Source organism: Pleurodeles waltl, unplaced genomic scaffold, assembly GCF_031143425.1.
Source record: "Pleurodeles waltl isolate 20211129_DDA unplaced genomic scaffold, aPleWal1.hap1.20221129 scaffold_357, whole genome shotgun sequence".
Lineage (NCBI taxonomy): Eukaryota > Metazoa > Chordata > Amphibia > Caudata > Salamandridae > Pleurodeles > Pleurodeles waltl.
The window spans coordinates 4397-23045 of NW_027150063.1; the positions used below are offsets into that span (position 1 = coordinate 4397).

General features: G+C 43.4%; 2 non-coding genes across 2 annotated transcripts; both read right to left on the minus strand.

Moving 5' to 3' along the window:
- Nucleotides 1-4979: 4979 nt before the first annotated feature.
- Nucleotides 4980-5053, minus strand: TRNAI-AAU (transfer RNA isoleucine (anticodon AAU)). The gene has a single exon. It is a non-coding gene; the product is annotated as a tRNA-Ile (tRNA).
- Nucleotides 5054-8643: 3590 nt separating this feature from the next.
- Nucleotides 8644-8717, minus strand: TRNAI-GAU (transfer RNA isoleucine (anticodon GAU)). Its single transcript has one exon. It is a non-coding gene; the product is annotated as a tRNA-Ile (tRNA).
- Between the last annotated feature and the right edge of the window lie 9932 nt (nucleotides 8718-18649).

Here is an 18649-nt window from a genome sequence, read left to right on the forward strand (position 1 = left end):
CCTCTCGGGAGGAACATTTGCTGAATACACTTGATGTTTAAAGAGCTCTTTTCATTCATGTCACCAGGCCTCTGAAGTTCAGGAAAACCGACTCCTTGTTTGTGACTTTTAGACAGCCTGGAAAAGACAAGAAGGTGACTTTTATGACTCTGAGTAGGTGGATTAAGTTGTCAATTTTTCTGGCTTTGCAAGGCTTTTTAGAATATCTTCCAGTTCAGGGATGGTCTACGAGAGGAATGGCCACCTCCTGGGTTGAATTCCAGTGAGTAACAATCTAGGAAATTCCTAGGGTGGCTACTTGGTCCTCAGAGCATACATTTGTCAAGCATTATGGCTTAATAATTTTTCGGTTTTGCATTTGAGTACCAATGTTTTGAACTCTGCATTACCCTTAGTCCATCTTGTCTTTGTCACAAACATTACATCCTGCCCACCTTCCCATCAGTCCTTTGGCAAGGGCTTGGCACCCAGGTTGGGTGCATGGGGCTAGCATTTAAGGATCCTCCTGTTCTTTCTTCCTGTTGGAAGGTGACATCACCTTACTTTGTAATGACTGTCACAAGGACGCAATGGACTAAGGCTAATGAAGATTACCAATAAGTAACCAACGCATCACCACTCTTTCTGAATGTGCGTGGCTCATTCAGCAGGACTAGTTCTTTGTATGATTCCTGGATTTTCAGAAGCCCTTTGATGGCAGCACCCCCACACTGAAAATTGTTTCAGCACCACTGTACAAGGGTCAGTTGTCATGCTCATCTGCGGCGTAAATTTGCATTGAAGTAGTCTAACTCCCCAGGCCTTGTCTTTTGCTCAATTTGCCTTTGTGAGTTTTCTCTCAATCACTGTCGACTTCCTTTGATCTTTCTTTCTTCTTTCACTTCACCTTCGCCTTCAGTGTATCTTTCGGCCCTCTTAAGAGACACACCCCCTTGTAGCCACTTCTATACTTCTGTCACCTAATTATTTTCCTATCCTTTCCCCTGTAACGTTGCTGATCCTAGCTATAGCATCACTATCCAGAATCTGTTCACCTGAGTTATGTTCCTCTTATCCCCACGCATCTAATAATCAGCTCTTGGTCTCCCTCCACCTCTCACGAGACATAGTCTGAGGCAGTGTCTCCATCTTGGAGAGACAATCCCTTGCACTTGTGTTGTTCTACTGGCGCTGCCGGCTTGAGCTTTGGTCAGCAGTGGCAAAAGAAGGACTAATGGAAAGTGAACGTATACTGGAGCAACAGAGTGTATGGATTTATAAGAGCTTGATTAAATGAGAAAAAAAGAGTTTAGTTGAGAGAAAAAATGCAACCTGGCCCGTACAGGGATCAAACCCACGACCTTGGCGTTATTAGCACCACCCTCTAACCAACTGAGCTAACCAGCCATGAGTACTAAAGATATCCTTTGTCCATGTAATGCAGATAGATAGAAGAGTTGGTCTCACTATCGCAATTCCTTCATACTTTTCTCCTTCCGACCCCTGTCTGGATTACAATAACAAGAGCTATGGAGTGCTGCACGCCAGCCTCAGTGCCTCTTCTTTCACTCAATCTCACTGTGTGCTGTGATATCTTTGTAACATCGCTTGTTGCCGGAAAAAAAGGAAAGGAGGGATAGTATTTTTATTCTTTTACAACAAAACCCAAAATGCATTGGCTTGCTTGCTCATTAAGTTTACAAGGCCAGCTGCTTTTGAGATATTATAATTATAGTGGTTATTCGGCTTTGGAGGTAAGAGAGTTTTTTTTAGGTCTGGCCGTTCCTTCTGCTTCAAATTACTTGAGCTCATGTCAACAAAGTAACAACAAAACATAGGCAACGGTTCGTTGCTCAAGCCTTCCCTACTGCGCCTTCCCATGTCTCTCCTGCCAACCACAGTGCAGGAAATCTGAGTTTGCATTTGCGCGAAGAGACGTACAACACAAGGAGGCGCGCTTTTGTGCGCCGGGCACCACCCGGCCTGTGCATTCCTCACTGTCGTGAGATCAGTTTACTCAGCAGAGCATGACGCTGCAATTGGTTAGTAGGGCAGGCCTGACCAGAATAGTATATTTGGGGTCATGTATTTGATTGCATTTTTAAAACAGTAACAGAACTTAACTGCAATGTTTAAATAGGTCTAGACATATTTAAACAGTGTCAATTTAATAGAAGAATTGTGGACAATTCAGAGGGGAGGCACCACTGTTTTTTTTTCCCATTGGGTGGATGCGGCATTAAAGAGTTTGAAGACCACTGGTCTAAGTGGACACTAATACACCTGGATGCTCCTGAATTCCTCGCAACAGATGCCAGCAAACCTGGCTGGAGAGCTACTGTGTTGGACTGATCCTGTCGATTCAAGTGGTCTTTCCTAGAGAGTCAGAGGTCATGGAAATAGATGGAGTTGATGGTAATCTTCAGGGCTTTGAAGTTTTCCCATCATCATCTGTCTCAAAAAAATGTGCTAGTAAAGACAGAGAATAAGGTAGCTGTCTTTTACATTAACCAACAGTGAAGCATGCATTCAAAATCCCTCAATGCAATAGCAGAACAATTGGGTTATTGGGCAGAGATCAACCTGTTGCACACGTCGGCAGTACACATCAAGGGCACCGACAATGTGATGGCAGACAGCTGGAGGTTTCCAAATTTGCTGGAGTTGACGTTATCCAGGTCGTTGTTTTGAGAGATATGCCGAGAGTTTGTGAAACCCTTTCTGGATCTCTTTTCAAACAAGGACAATGCTCATCTTTGTCGATTCTGATCCAGGCTTCCGGAACAAGGAGCCTAGGTAGTGGACGTATTGGTGATAAAGTGGCTGAGAAGTCTCCTTTATACATTCCCCCACTTTTTATTGATCCAGATGGTTCTCTTCAAGTCTCAGCAGGGGCGAGGGAACTTTATTCCTGTGGGCCCTTATTGGCCAGAGATGTCATGGTTTCCTCTTCTGAACCCCTGGCTCTTCTACCTCCTTGGGTACTGCTCAAGTGTGTCTCTCTCAGAACGTCATCCCTGACCTTCTTGCTCCAACTCACTCTATCGCTTTGGAGGTTGAGAAGTCTGGACTGCTAGCAAAGGGTCTTTCCTCTTCCTTAGTGGAGTTAATTCAGCACTACAGCAGTCCCTCTACTTCGAAGTCTTACTCAAAGAACTGGAAGTCTTTTGAGACGTGATGTTCTGCTCATGATCTTTTGGCACCTACCTGTAGTTTGTCTGCTATTTTGCATTTTCTTCTGAATGGGTTTCACTTGAATCTCTTTCCACACTGAAAGCTCATTGCTTTGCGATAAAGGTTTTTAGGGACTTTTCTGTACCTTCGAAGATGTTACAATCTTTGGTGTGTAGACTGTTCTGATCTTTTGTCAATTGTAAGAACAGTTGAAACATCCCTTTTCTCCAACTCAGAATCTTCCTACTCTTTTATAGGCTTTGCAATTTTATCTCTTTGAGGATCTGGATACTGTAGACATAAAGATTGTTTCCTATAAAGTTATTTTCCTATTTCATATCACCTTGCTGAGAACAATTGGGGAGCTGGGAGCCTTAAAATGCTGTCCTCTCTTCATTTGATACTTTGGAAGATGGGGTAACTTTAAGGCCTAGCCTTACCTTTGCTGCAAAGGTTAAGTCTATTTTTGATAGATCTTAGGAAATAATTCTTCCTTCTTTCATTCTCTCTCCTTCCTCTCCGGAGGAATATTTTCTGAATACACTTGATGTTTAAAGAGCTCTTTTCATTTATGTCACCAGGCCTCTGCAGTTCAGGAAAACCGACTCCTTGTTTGTGACTTTTGGACAGCCTGGAAAAGACAAGAAGGTGACTTTTATGACTCTGAGTAGGTGGATTAAGTTGTCAATTTTTCTGGCTTTGCAAGGCTTTTTAGAATATCTTCCAGTTCAGGGATGGTCTACGAGAGGAATGGCCACCTCCTGGGTTGAATTCCAGTGAGTAACAATCTAGGAAATTCCTAGGGTGGCTACTTGGTCCTCAGAGCATACATTTGTCAAGCATTATGGCTTAATAATTTTTCGGTTTTGCATTTGAGTACCAATGTTTTGAACTCTGCATTACCCTTAGTCCATCTTGTCTTTGTCACAAACATTACATCCTGCCCACCTTCCCATCAGTCCTTTGGCAAGGGCTTGGCACCCAGGTTGGGTGCATGGGGCTAGCATTTAAGGATCCTCCTGTTCTTTCTTCCTGTTGGAAGGTGACATCACCTTACTTTGTAATGACTGTCACAAGGACGCAATGGACTAAGGCTAATGAAGATTACCAATAAGTAACCAACGCATCACCACTCTTTCTGAATGTGCGTGGCTCATTCCGCAGGACTAGTTCTTTGTATGATTCCTGGATTTTCAGAAGCCCTTTGATGGCAGCACCCCCACACTGAAAATTGTTTCAGCACCACTGTACAAGGGTCAGTTGTCATGCTCATCTGCGGCGTAAATTTGCATTGAAGTAGTCTAACTCCCCAGGCCTTGTCTTTTGCTCAATTTGCCTTTGTTAGTTTTCTCTCAATCACTGTCGACTTCCTTTGATCTTTCTTTCTTCTTTCACTTCACCTTCGGCTTCAGTGTATCTTTCGGCCCTCTTAAGAGACACACCCCCTTGTAGCCACTTCTATACTTCTGTCACCTAATTATTTTCCTATCCTTTCCCCTGTAACGTTGCTGATCCTAGCTATAGCATCACTATCCAGAATCTGTTCACCTAAGTTCTGTTCCTCTTATCCCCACGCATCTAATAATCAGCTCTTGGTCTCCCTCCACCTCTCACGAGACATAGTCTGAGGCAGTGTCTCCATCTTGGAGAGACAATCCCTTGCACTTGTGTTGTTCTACTGGCGCTGCCGGCTTGAGGTTTGGTCAGCAGTGGCAAAAGAAGGACTAATGGAAAGTGAACGTATACTGGAGCAACAGAGTGTATGGATTTATAAGAGCTTGATTAAATGAGAAAAAAAGAGTTTAGTTGAGAGAAATAATGCAACGTGGCCCGTACGGGGATCGAACCCACGACCTTGGCGTTATTAGCACCACACTCTAACCAACTGAGCTAACCAGCCATGTGTACTAAAGATCCTTTTTCCATGTAATGCAGATAGATAGAAGAGTTGGTCTCACTATCGCAATTCCTTCATACTTTTCTCCTTCCGCCCCCTGTCTGGATTACAATAACAAGAGCTATGGAGTGTTGCACGCCAGCCTCAGTGCCTCTTCTTTCACTCAATCTCACTGTGTGCTGTGATATCTTTGTAACATCGCTTGTTGCCGGAAAAAAAGGAAAGGAGGGATAGTATTTTTATTCTTTTACAACAAAACCCAAAATGCATCGGCTTGCTTGCTCATTAAGTTTACAAGGCCAGCTGCTTTTGAGATATTATAATTATAGTGGTTATTCGGCGTTGGAGGTAAGAGAGTTTTTTTTAGGTCTGGCCGTTCCTTCTGCTTCAAATTACTTGAGCTCATGTCAACAAAGTAACAACAAAACGTAGCCAACGGTTCGTTGCTCAAGCCTTCCCTACTGCGCCTTCCCATGTCTCTCCTGCCGACCACAGTGCAGGAAATCTGAGTTTGCATTTGCGCGAAGAGACGTACAACACAAGAAGGCGCGCTTTTGTGCGCCGGGCACCACCCGGCCTGTGCATTCCTCACTCTCCTGAGATCAGTTTACTCAGCAGAGCATGACGCTGCAATTGGTTAGTAGGGCAGGCCTGACCAGAATAGTATATTTGGGGTCATGTATTTGATTGCATTTTTAAAACAGTAACAGAACTTAACTGCAATGTTTAAATAGGTCTAGACATATTTAAACAGTGTCAATTTAATAGAAGAATTGTGGACAATTCAGAGGGGAGGCACCAATGTTTTTTTTTCCCATTGGGTGGATGCGGCATTAAAGAGTTTGAAGACCACTGGTCTAAGTGGACACTAATATACCTGGATGCTCCTGAATCCTAGCAACAGATGCCAGCAAACCTGGCTGGAGAGCTACTGTGTTGGACTGATCCTGTCAATTCAAGTGGTCTTTCCTAGAGAGTCGGAGGTCATGGAAATAGATGGAGTTGATGGTAATCTACAGGGCTTTGAAGTTTTCCCATCATCATCTGTCTCAAAAAAATGTGCTAGTAAAGACAGAGAATAAGGTAGCTGTCTTTTACATTAACCAACAGTGAAGCATGCATTCAAAATCCTTCAATGCAATAGCAGAACAATTGGGTTATTGGGCAGAGATCAACCTGTTGCACACGTCGGCAGTACACATCAAGGGCACCGACAATGTGATGGCAGACAGCTGGAGGTTTCCAAATTTGCTGGAGTTGACGTTATCCAGGTCGTTGTTTTGAGAGATATGCCGAGAGTTTGTGAAACCCTTTCTGGATCTCTTTTCAAACAAGGACAATGCTCATCTTTGTCGATTCTGATCGAGGCTTCCGGAACAAGGAGCCTAGGTAGTGGACGTATTGGTGATAAAGTGGCTGAGAAGTCTCCTTTATACATTCCCCCACTTTTTATTGATCCAGATGGTTCTCTTCAAGTCTCAGCAGGGGGGAGGGAACTTTATTCTTGTGGGCCCTTATTGGCCAGAGATGTCATGGTTTCCTCTTCTGAACCCCTGGCTCTTCTACCTCCTTGAGTACTGCTCAAGTGTGTCTCTGTCAGAATGTCGTCCCTGACCTTCTTGCTCCAACTCACTCTATCGCTTTGGAGGTTGAGAAGTCTGGACTGCTAGCAAAGGGTCTTTCCTCTTCCTTAGTGGAGTTAATTCAGCACTCCAGCAGGCCTTCTACTTCGAAGTCTTACTCAAAGAACTGGAAGTCTTTTGAGACGTGATGTTCTGCTCATGATCTTTTGGCACCTACCTGTAGTTTGTCTGCTATTTTGCATTTTCTTCTGAATGGGTTTCACTTGAATCTCTTTCCACTCTGAAAGCTCATTGCTTTGCGATAAAGGTTTTTAGGGACTTTTCTGTACCTTCGTCGATGTTACAATCTTTGGTGTCTAGACTGTTCTGATCTTTTGTCAATTGTAAGACCAGTTGAAAAATCCCTTTTCTCCAACTCAGAATCTTCCTACTCTTTTATAGGCTTTGCAATTTTATCTCTTTGAGGATCTGGATACTGTAGACATAAAGATTGTTTCCTATAAAGTTATTTTCCTATTTCCTATCACCTTGCTGAGAACAATTGGGGAGCTGGGAGCCTTAAAATGCTGTCCTCTCTTCATTTGATACTTTGGAAGATGGGGTAACTTTAGGGCCTAGCCTTACCTTTGCTGCAAAGGTTAAGTCTATTTTTGATAGATCTTAGGAATTAATTCTTCCTTCTTTCATTCCCTCTCCTTCCTCTCCGGAGGAACATTTGCTGAATACACTTGATGTTTAAAGAGCTCTTTTCATTCATGTCACCAGGCCTCTGCAGTTCAGGAAAACCGACTCCTTGTTTGTGACTTTTGGACAGCCTGGAAAAGACAAGAAGGTGACTTTTATGACTCTGAGTAGGTGGATTAAGTTGTCAATTTTTCTGGCTTTGCAAGGCTTTTTAGAATATCTTCCAGTTCAGGGATGGTCTACGAGAGGAATGGCCACCTCCTGGGTTGAATTCCAGTGAGTAACAATCTAGGAAATTCCTAGGGTGGCTACTTGGTCCTCAGAGCATACATTTGTCAAGCATTATGGCTTAATAATTTTTCGGTTTTGCATTTGAGTACCAATGTTTTGAACTCTGCATTACCCTTAGTCCATCTTGTCTTTGTCACAAACATTACATCCTGCCCACCTTCCCATCAGTCCTTTGTCAAGGGCTTGGCACCCAGGTTGGGTGCATGGGGCTAGCATTTAAGGATCCTCCTCTTCTTTCTTCCTGTTGGAAGGTGACATCACCTTACTTTGTAATGACTGTCACAAGGACGCAATGGACTAAGGCTAATGAAGATTACCAATAAGTAACCAACGCATCACCACTCTTTCTGAATGTGCGTGGCTCATTCCGCAGGACTAGTTCTTTGTATGATTCCTGGATTTTCAGAAGCCCTTTGATGGCAGCACCCCCACACTGAAAATTGTTTCAGCACCACTGTACAAGGGTCAGTTGTCATGCTCATCTGCGGCGTAAATTTGCATTGAAGTAGTCTAACTCCCCAGGCCTTGTCTTTTGCTCAATTTGCCTTTGTGAGTTTTCTCTCAATCACTGTTGACTTCCTTTGATCTTTCTTTCTTCTTTCACTTCACCTTTGCCTTCAGTGTATCTTTCGGCCCTCTTAAGAGACACACCCCCTTGTGGCCACTTCTATACTTCTGTCACCTAATTATTTTCCTATCCTTTCCCCTGTAACGTTGCTGATCCTAGCTATAGCATCACTATCCAGAATCTGTTCACCTGAGTTATGTTCCTCTTATCCCCACGCATCTAATAATCAGCTCTTGGTCTCCCTCCACCTCTCACGAGACATAGTCTGAGGCAGTGTCTCCATCTTGGAGAGACAATCCCTTGCACTTGTGTTGTTCTACTGGCGCTGCCGGCTTGAGCTTTGGTCAGCAGTGGCAAAAGAAGGACTAATGGAAAGTGAACGTATACTAGAGCAACAGAGTGTATGGATTTATAAGAGCTTGATTAAATGAGAAAAAAAGAGTTTAGTTGAGAGAAAAAATGCAACCTGGCCCGTACGGGGATCAAACCCACGACCTTGGCGTTATCAGCACCATGCTCTAACCAACTGAGCTAACTGGCCATGAGTACTAAAGATATCCTTTTTCCATGTACTGCAGATAGATAGAAGAGTTGGTCTCACTATCGCAATTCCTTCATACTTTTCTCCTTCCGCCCCCTGTCTGGATTACAATAACAAGAGCTGTGGAGTGCTGCACGCCAGCCTCTGTGCCTCTTCTTTCACTCAATCTCACTGTGTGCTGTGATATCTTTGTAACATCGCTTGTTGCCGGAAAAAAAGGAAAGGAGGGATAGTATTTTTATTCTTTTACAACAAAACCCAAAATGCATCGGCTTGCTTGCTCATTAAGTTTACAAGGCCAGCTGCTTTTGAGATATTATAATTATAGTGGTTATTCGGCGTTGGAGGTAAGAGAGTTTTTTTTAGGTCTGGCCGTTCCTTCTGCTTCAAATTACTTGAGCTCATGTCAACAAAGTAACAACAAAACATAGCCAACGGTTCGTTGCTCAAGCCTTCCCTACTGCGCCTTCCCATGTCTCTCCTGCCGACCACAGTGCAGGAAATCTGAGTTTGCATTTGCGCGAAGAGACGTACAACACAAGAAGGCGCGCTTTTGTGTGCCGGGGACCACGCGGCCTGTGCATTCCTCACTGTCGTGAGATCAGTTTGCTCAGCAGAGCATGACGCTGCAATTGGTTAGTAGGGCAGGCCTGACCAGAATAGTATATTTGGGGTCATGTATTTGATTGCATTTTTAAAACAGAAACAGAACTTAACCGCAATGTTTAAATAGGTCTAGACATATTTAAACAGTGTCAATTTAATAGAAGAATTGTGGACCATTCAGAGGGGAGGCACCAATGTTTTTTTTTCCCATTGGGTGGATGCGGCATTAAAGAGTTTGAAGACCACTGGTCTAAGTGGACACTAATACACCTGGATGCTCCTGAATTCCTCACAACAGATGCCAGCAAACCTGGCTGGAGAGCTACTGTGTTGGACTGATCCTGTCGATTCAAGTGGTCTTTCCTAGAGAGTCAGAGGTCATGGAAATAGATGGAGTTGATGGTAATCTTCAGGGCTTTGAAGTTTTCCCATCATCATCTGTCTCAAAAAAATGTGCTAGTAAAGACAGAGAATAAGGTAGCTGTCTTTTACATTAACCAACAGTGAAGCATGCATTCAAAATCCCTCAATGCAATAGCAGAACAATTGGGTTATTGGGCAGAGATCAACCTGTTGCACACGTCGGCAGTACACATCAAGGGCACCGACAATGTGATGGCAGACAGCTGGAGGTTTCCAAATTTGCTGGAGTTGACGTTATCCAGGTCGTTGTTTTGAGAGATATGCCGAGAGTTTGTGAAACCCTTTCTGGATCTCTTTTCAAACAAGGACAATGCTCATCTTTGTCGATTCTGATCCAGGCTTCCGGAACAAGGAGCCTAGGTAGTGGACGTATTGGTGATAAAGTGGCTGAGAAGTCTCCTTTATACATTCCCCCACTTTTTATTGATCCAGATGGTTCTCTTCAAGTCTCAGCAGGGGGGAGGGAACTTTATTCTTGTGGGCCCTTATTGGCCAGAGATGTCATGGTTTCCTCTTCTGAACCCCTGGCTCTTCTACCTCCTTGGGTACTGCTCAAGTGTGTCTCTCTCAGAACGTCATCCCTGACCTTCTTGCTCCAACTCACTCTATCGCTTTGGAGGTTGAGAAGTCTGGACTGCTAGCAAAGGGTCTTTCCTCTTCCTTAGTGGAGTTAATTCAGCACTCCAGCAGGCCTTCTACTTCGAAGTCTTACTCAAAGAACTGGAAGTCTTTTGAGAAGTGATGTTCTGCTCATGATCTTTTGGCACCTACCTGTAGTTTGTCTGCTATTTTGCATTTTCTTCTGAATGGGTTTCACTTGAATCTCTTTCCACACTGAAAGCTCATTGCTTTGCGATAAAGGTTTTTAGGGACTTTTCTGTACCTTCGAAGATGTTACAATCTTTGGTGTCTAGACTGTTCTGATCTTTTGTCAATTGTAAGACCAGTTGAAAAATCCCTTTTCTCCAACTCAGAATCTTCCTACTCTTTTATAGGCTTTTCAATTTTTATCTCTTTGAGGATCTGGATACTGTAGACATAAAGATTGTTTCCTATAAAGTTATTTTCCTATTTCCTATCACCTTGCTGAGAACAATTGGGGAGCTGGGAGCCTTAAAATGCTGTCCTCTCTTCATTTGATACTTTGGAAGATGGGGTAACTTTAAGGCCTAGCCTTACCTTTGCTGCAAAGGTTAAGTCTATTTTTGATAGATCTTAGGAAATAATTCTTCCTTCTTTCATTCCCTCTCCTTCCTCTCCGGAGGAATATTTTCTGAATACACTTGATGTTTAAAGAGCTCTTTTCATTTATGTCACCAGGCCTCTGCAGTTCAGGAAAACCGACTCCTTGTTTGTGACTTTTGGACAGCCTGGAAAAGACAAGAAGGTGACTTTTATGACTCTGAGTAGGTGGATTAAGTTGTCAATTTTTCTGGCTTTGCAAGGCTTTTTAGAATATCTTCCAGTTCAGGGATGGTCTACGAGAGGAATGGCCACCTCCTGGGTTGAATTCCAGTGAGTAACAATCTAGGAAATTCCTAGGGTGGCTACTTGGTCCTTAGAGCATACATTTGTCAAGCATTATGGCTTAATAATTTTTCTGTTTTGCATTTGAGTACCAATGTTTTGAACTCTGCATTACCCTTAGTCCATCTTGTCTTTGTCACAAACATTACATCCTGCCCACCTTCCCATCAGTCCTTTGGCAAGGGCTTGGCACCCAGGTTGGGTGCATGGGGCTAGCATTTAAGGATCCTCCTGTTCTTTCTTCCTGTTGGAAGGTGACATCACCTTACTTTGTAATGACTGTCACAAGGACGCAATGGACTAAGGCTAATGAAGATTACCAATAAGTAACCAACGCATCACCACTCTTTCTGAATGTGCGTATCTCATTCCGCAGGACTAGTTCTTTGTATGATTCCTGGATTTTCAGAAGCCCTTTGATGGCAGCACCCCCACACTGAAAATTGTTTCAGCACCACTGTACAAGGGTCAGTTGTCATGCTCATCTGCGGCGTAAATTTGCATTGAAGTAGTCTAACTCCCCAGGCCTTGTCTTTTGCTCAATTTGCCTTTGTGAGTTTTCTCTCAATCACTGTCGACTTCCTTTGATCTTTCTTTCTTCTTTCACTTCACCTTCGCCTTCAGTGTATCTTTCGGCCCTCTTAAGAGACACACCCCCTTGTAGCCACTTCTATACTTCTGTCACCTAATTATTTTCCTATCCTTTCCCCTGTAACGTTGCTGATCCTAGCTATAGCATCACTATCCAGAATCTGTTCACCTGAGTTATGTTCCTCTTATCCCCACGCATCTAATAATCAGCTCTTGATCTCCCTCCACCTCTCACGAGACATAGTCTGAGGCAGTGTCTCCATCTTGGAGAGACAATCCCTTGCACTTGTGTTGTTCTACTGGCGCTGCCGGCTTGAGCTTTGGTCAGCAGTGGCAAAAGAAGGACTAATGGAAAGTGAACGTATACTGGAGCAACAGAGTGTATGGATTTATAAGAGCTTGATTAAATGATAAAAAAAGAGTTTAGTTGAGAGAAAAAATGCAACCTGGCCTGTACGGGGATTGAACCCACGACCTTGGCATTATTAGCACCACGCTCTAACCAACTGAGCTAACCACACATGAGTACTAAAGATATCCTTTTTCCATGTAATGCAGATAGACAGAAGAGTTGGTCTCACTATCGCAATTCCTTCATACTTTTCTCCTTCCGCCCCCTGTCTGGATTACAATAACAAGAGCTGTGGAGTGCTGCACGCCAGCCTCAGTGCCTCTTCTTTCACTCAATCTCACTGTGTGCTGTGATATCTTTGTAACATCGTTTGTTGCCGGAAAAAAAGGAAAGGAGGGATAGTATTTTTATTCTTTTACAACAAAACCCAAAATGCATCGGCTTGCTTGGTTATTAAGTTTACAAGGCCAGCTGCTTTTGAGATATTATAATTATAGTGGTTATTCGGCGTTGGAGGTAAGAGAGTTTTTTTTAGGTCTGGCCGTTCCTTCTGCTTCAAATTACTTGAGCTCATGTCAACAAAGTAACAACAAAACATAGCCAACGGTTCGTTGCTCAAGCCTTCCCTACTGCGCCTTCCCATGTCTCTCCTGCCGACCACAGTGCAGGAAATCTGAGTTTGCATTTGCGCGAAGAGACGTACAACACAAGAAGGCGCGCTTTTGTGCGCCGGGCACCACCCGGCCTGTGCATTCTTCACTGTCGTGAGATCAGTTTACTCAGCAGAGCATGACGCTGCAATTGGTTAGTAGGGCAGGCCTAACTAGAATAGTATATTTGGGGTCATGTATTTGATTGCATTTTTAAAACAGTAACAGAACTTAACTGCAATGTTTAAATAGGTCTAGACATATTTAAACAGTGTCAATTTAATAGAAGAATTGTGGACAATTCAGAGGGGAGGCACCAATGTTTTTTTTCCCCATTGGGTGGATGCGGCATTAAAGAGTTTGAAGACCACTGGTCTAAGTGGACACTAATATACCTGGATGCTCCTGAATCCTAGCAACAGATGCCAGCAAACCTGGCTGGAGAGCTACTGTGTTGGACTGATCCTGTCAATTCAAGTGGTCTTTCCTAGAGAGTCGGAGGTCATGGAAATAGATGGAGTTGATGGTAATCTACAGGGCTTTGAAGTTTTCCCATCATCATCTGTCTCAAAAAAATGTGCTAGTAAAGACAGAGAATAAGGTAGCTGTCTTTTACATTAACCAACAGTGAAGCATGCATTCAAAATCCTTCAATGCAATAGCAGAACAATTGGGTTATTGGGCAGAGATCAACCTGTTGCACACGTCGGCAGTACACATCAAGGGCACCGACAATGTGATGGCAGACGGCTGGAGGTTTCCAAATTTGCTGGAGTTGACGTTATCCAGGTCGTTGTTTTGAGAGATATGCCGAGAGTTTGTGAAACCCTTTCTGGATCTCTTTTCAAACAAGGACAATGCTCATCTTTGTCGATTCTGATCCAGGCTTCCGGAACAAGGAGCCTAGGTAGTGGACGTATTGGTGATAAAGTGGCTGAGAAGTCACCTTTATACATTCCCCCACTTTTTATTGATCCAGATGGTTCTCTTCAAGTCTCAGCCGGGGGGAGGGAACTTTATTCTTGTGGGCCCTTATTGGCCAGAGATGTCATGGTTTCCTCTTCTGAACCCCTGGCTCTTCTACCTCCTTGAGTACTGCTCAAGTGTGTCTCTGTCAGAACGTCGTCCCTGACCTTCTTGCTCCAACTCACTCTATCGCTTTGGAGGTTGAGAAGTCTGGACTGCTAGCAAAGGGTCTTTCCTCTTCCTTAGTGGAGTTAATTCAGCACTCCAGCAGGCCTTCTACTTCGAAGTCTTACTCAAAGAACTGGAAGTCTTTTGAGACGTGATGTTCTGCTCATGATCTTTTGGCACCTACCTGTAGTTTGTCTGCTATTTTGCATTTTCTTCTGAATGGGTTTCACTTGAATCTCTTTCCACTCTGAAAGCTCATTGCTTTGCGATAAAGGTTTTTAGGGACTTTTCTGTACCTTCGTCGATGTTACAATCTTTCGTGTCTAGACTGTTCTGATCTTTTGTCAATTGTAAGACCAGTTGAAAAATCCCTTTTCTCCAACTCAGAATCTTCCTACTCTTTTATAGGCTTTGCAATTTTATCTCTTTGAGGATCTGGATACTGTAGACATGAAGATTGTTTCCTATAAAGTTATTTTCCTATTTCCTATCACCTTGCTGAGAACAATTGGGGAGCTGGGAGCCTTAAAATGCTGTCCTCTCTTCATTTGATACTTTGGAAGATGGGGTAACTTTAAGGCCTAGCCTTACCTTTGCTGCAAAGGTTAAGTCTATTTTTGATAGATCTTAGGAAATAATTCTTCCTTCTTTCATTCCCTCTCCTTCCTCTCCGGAGGAACATTTGCTGAATACACTTGATGTTTAAAGAGCTCTTTTCATTCATGTCACCAGGCCTCTGCAGTTCAGGAAACCCGACTCCTTGTTTGTGACTTTTGGACAGCCTGGAAAAGACAAGAAGGTGACTTTTATGACTCTGAGTAGGTGGATTAAGTTGTCAATTTTTCTGGCTTTGCAAGGCTTTTTAGAATATCTTCCAGTTCAGGGATGGTCTACGAGAGGAATGGCCACCTCCTGGGTTGACCTCCAGTGAGTAACAATCTAGGAAATTCCTAGGGTGGCTACTTGGTCCTCAGAGCATACATTTGTCAAGCATTATGGCTTAATAATTTTTCTGTTTTGCATTTGAGTACCAATGTTTTGAACTCTGCATTACCCTTAGTCCATCTTGTCTTTGTCACAAACATTACATCCTGCCCACCTTCCCATCAGTCCTTTGGCAAGGGCTTGGCACCCAGGTTGGGTGCATGGGGCTAGCATTTAAGGATCCTCCTGTTCTTTCTTCCTGTTGGAAGGTGACATCACCTTACTTTGTAATGACTGTCACAAGGACGCAATGGACTAAGGCTAATGAAGATTACCAATAAGTAACCAACGCATCACCACTCTTTCTGAATGTGCGTGGCTCATTCCGCAGGACTAGTTCTTTGTATGATTCCTGGATTTTCAGAAGCCCTTTGATGGCAGCACCCCCACACTGAAAATTGTTTCAGCACCACTGTACAAGGGTCAGTTGTCATGCTCATCTGCAGCGTAAATTTGCATTGAAGTAGTCTAACTCCCCAGGCCTTGTCTTTTGCTCAATTTGCCTTTGTGAGTTTTCTCTCAATCACTGTCGACTTCCTTTGATCTTTCTTTCTTCTTTCACTTCACCTTCGCCTTCAGTGTATCTTTCGGCCCTCTTAAGAGACACACCCCCTTGTAGCCACTTCTATACTTCTGTCACCTAATTATTTTCCTATCCTTTCCCCTGTAACGTTGCTGATCCTAGCTATAGCATCACTATCCAGAATCTGTTCACCTGAGTTATGTTCCTCTTATCCCCACGCATCTAATAATCAGCTCTTGGTCTCCCTCCACCTCTCACGAGACATAGTCTGAGGCAGTGTCTCCATCTTGGAGAGACAATCCCTTGCACTTGTGTTGTTCTACTGGCGCTGCCGGCTTGAGCTTTGGTCAGCAGTGGCAAAAGAAGGACTAATGGAAAGTGAACGTATACTAGAGCAACAGAGTGTATGGATTCATAAGAGCTTGATTAAATGAGAAAAAATGCAACCTCGCCCATACGGGGATCAAACCCACAACCTTGGCGTTATTAGCACCATGCTCTAACCAACTGAGCTAACCAGCCATGAGTACTAAAGATATCCTTTTTCCATGTAATGCAGACAGATAGAAGAGTTGGTCTCACTATCGCAATTCCTTCATACTTTTCTCCTTCCGCCCCCTGTCTGGATTAGAATAACAAGAGCTGTGGAGTGCTGCACGCCAGCCTCAGTGCCTCTTCTTTCACTCAATCTCACTGTGTGCTGTGATATCTTTGTAACATCGCTTGTTGCCGGAAAAAAAGGAAAGGAGGGATAGTATTTTTATTCTTTTACAACAAAACCCAAAATGCATCGGCTTGCTTGGTCATTAAGTTTACAAGGCCAGCTGCTTTTGAGATATTATAATTATAGTGGTTATTCAGCGTTGGAGGTAAGAGAGTTTTTTTTAGGTCTGGCCGTTCCTTCTGCTTAAATTACTTGAGCTCATGTCAACAAAGTAACAACAAAACATAGCCAACGGTTCGTTGCTCAAGCCTTCCCTACTGCGCCTTTCCATGTCTCTCCTGCCGACCACAGTGCAGGAAATCTGAGTTCGCATTTGCGCGAAGAGACGTACAACACAAGAAGGCGCAATTTTGTGCGCCGGGCACCACCCGGCCTGTGCATTCCTCTCTGTCATGAGATCAGTTTACTCAGCAGAGCATGACGCTGCAATTGGTTAGTAGGGCAGGCCTGACCAGAATAGTATATTTGGGGTCATGTATTTGATTGCATTTTTAAAACAGTAACATAACTTAACTGCAATGTTTAAATAGGTCTAGGCATATTTAAACAGTGTCAATCTAATAGAAGAATTGTGGACAATTCAGAGGGGAGGCACCAATGTTTTTTTTTCCCATTGGGTGGATGCGGCATTAAAGAGTTTGAAGACCACTGGTCTAAGTGGACACTAATACACCTGGATGCTCCTGAATTCCTCGCAACAGATGCCAGCAAACCTGGCTGGAGAGCTACTGTGTTGGACTGATCCTGTCGATTCAAGTGGTCTTTCCTAGAGAGTCAGAGGTCATGGAAATAGATGGAGTTGATGGTAATCTTCAGGGCTTTGAAGTTTTCCCATCATCATCTGTCTCAAAAAAATGTGCTAGTAAAGACAGACAATAAGGTAGCTGTCTTTTACATTAACCAACAGTGAAGCATGCATTCAAAATCCCTCAATGCAATAGCAGAACAATTGGGTTATTGGGCAGAGATCAACCTGTTGCATACGTCGGCAGTACACATCAAGGGCACCGACAATGTGATGGCAGACAGCTGGAGGTTTCCAAATTTGCTGGAGTTGACGTTATCCAGGTCGTTGTTTTGAGAGATATGCCGAGAGTTTGTGAAACCCTTTCTGGATCTCTTTTCAAACAAGGACAATGCTCATCTTTGTCGATTCTGATCCAGGCTTCCGGAACAAGGAGCCTAGGTAGTGGACGTATTGGTGATAAAGTGGCTGAGAAGTCTTCTTTATACATTCCCCCACTTTTTATTGATCCAGATGGTTCTCTTCAAGTCTCAGCCGGGGGAGGGAACTTTATTCTTGTGGGCCCTTATTGGCCAGAGATGTCATGGTTTCCTCTTCTGAACCCTGGCTCTTCTACCTCCTGGAGTACTGCTCAAGTGTGTCTCTGTCAGAACGTCGTCCCTGACCTTCTTGCTCCAACTCACTCTATTGCTTTGGAGGTTGAGAAGTCTGGACTGCTAGCAAAGGGTCTTTCCTCTTCCTTAGTGGAGTTAATTCAGCACTCCAGCAGGCCTTCTACTTCGAAGTCTTACTCAAAGAACTGGAAGTCTTTTGAGACGTGATGTTCTGCTCATGATCTTTTGGCACCTACCTGTAGTTTGTCTGCTATTTTGCATTTTCTTCTGAATGGGTTTCACTTGAATCTCTTTCCACTCTGAAAGCTCATTGCTTTGCGATAAAGGTTTTTAGGGACTTTTCTGTACCTTCGTCGATGTTACAATCTTTCGTGTCTAGACTGTTCTGATCTTTTGTCAATTGTAAGACCAGTTGAAAAATCCCTTTTCTCCAACTCAGAATCTTCCTACTCTTTTATAGGCTTTGCAATTTTATCTCTTTGAGGATCTGGATACTGTAGACATAAAGATTGTTTCCTATAAAGTTATTTTCCTATTTCCTATCACCTTGCTGAGAACAATTGGGGAGCTGGGAGCCTTAAAATGCTGTCCTCTCTTCATTTGATACTTTGGAAGATGGGGTAACTTTGAGGCCTAGCCTTACCTTTGCTGCAAAGGTTAAGTCTATTTTTGATAGATCTTAGGAAATAATTCTTCCTTCTTTCATTCCCTCTCCTTCCTCTCCGGAGGAACATTTGCTGAATACACTTGATGTTTAAAGAGCTCTTTTCATTCATGTCACCAGGCCTCTGCAGTTCAGGAAAACCGACTCCTTGTTTGTGACTTTTGGACAGCCTGGAAAAGACAAGAAGGTGACTTTTATTACTCTGAGTAGGTGGATTAAGTTGTCAATTTTTCTGGCTTTGCAAGGCTTTTTAGAATATCTTCCAGTTCAGGGATGGTCTACGAGAGGAATGGCCACCTCCTGGGTTGAATTCCAGTGAATAACAATCTAGGAAATTCCTAGGGTGGCTACTTGGTCCTCAGAGCATACATTTGTCAAGCATTATGGCTTAATAA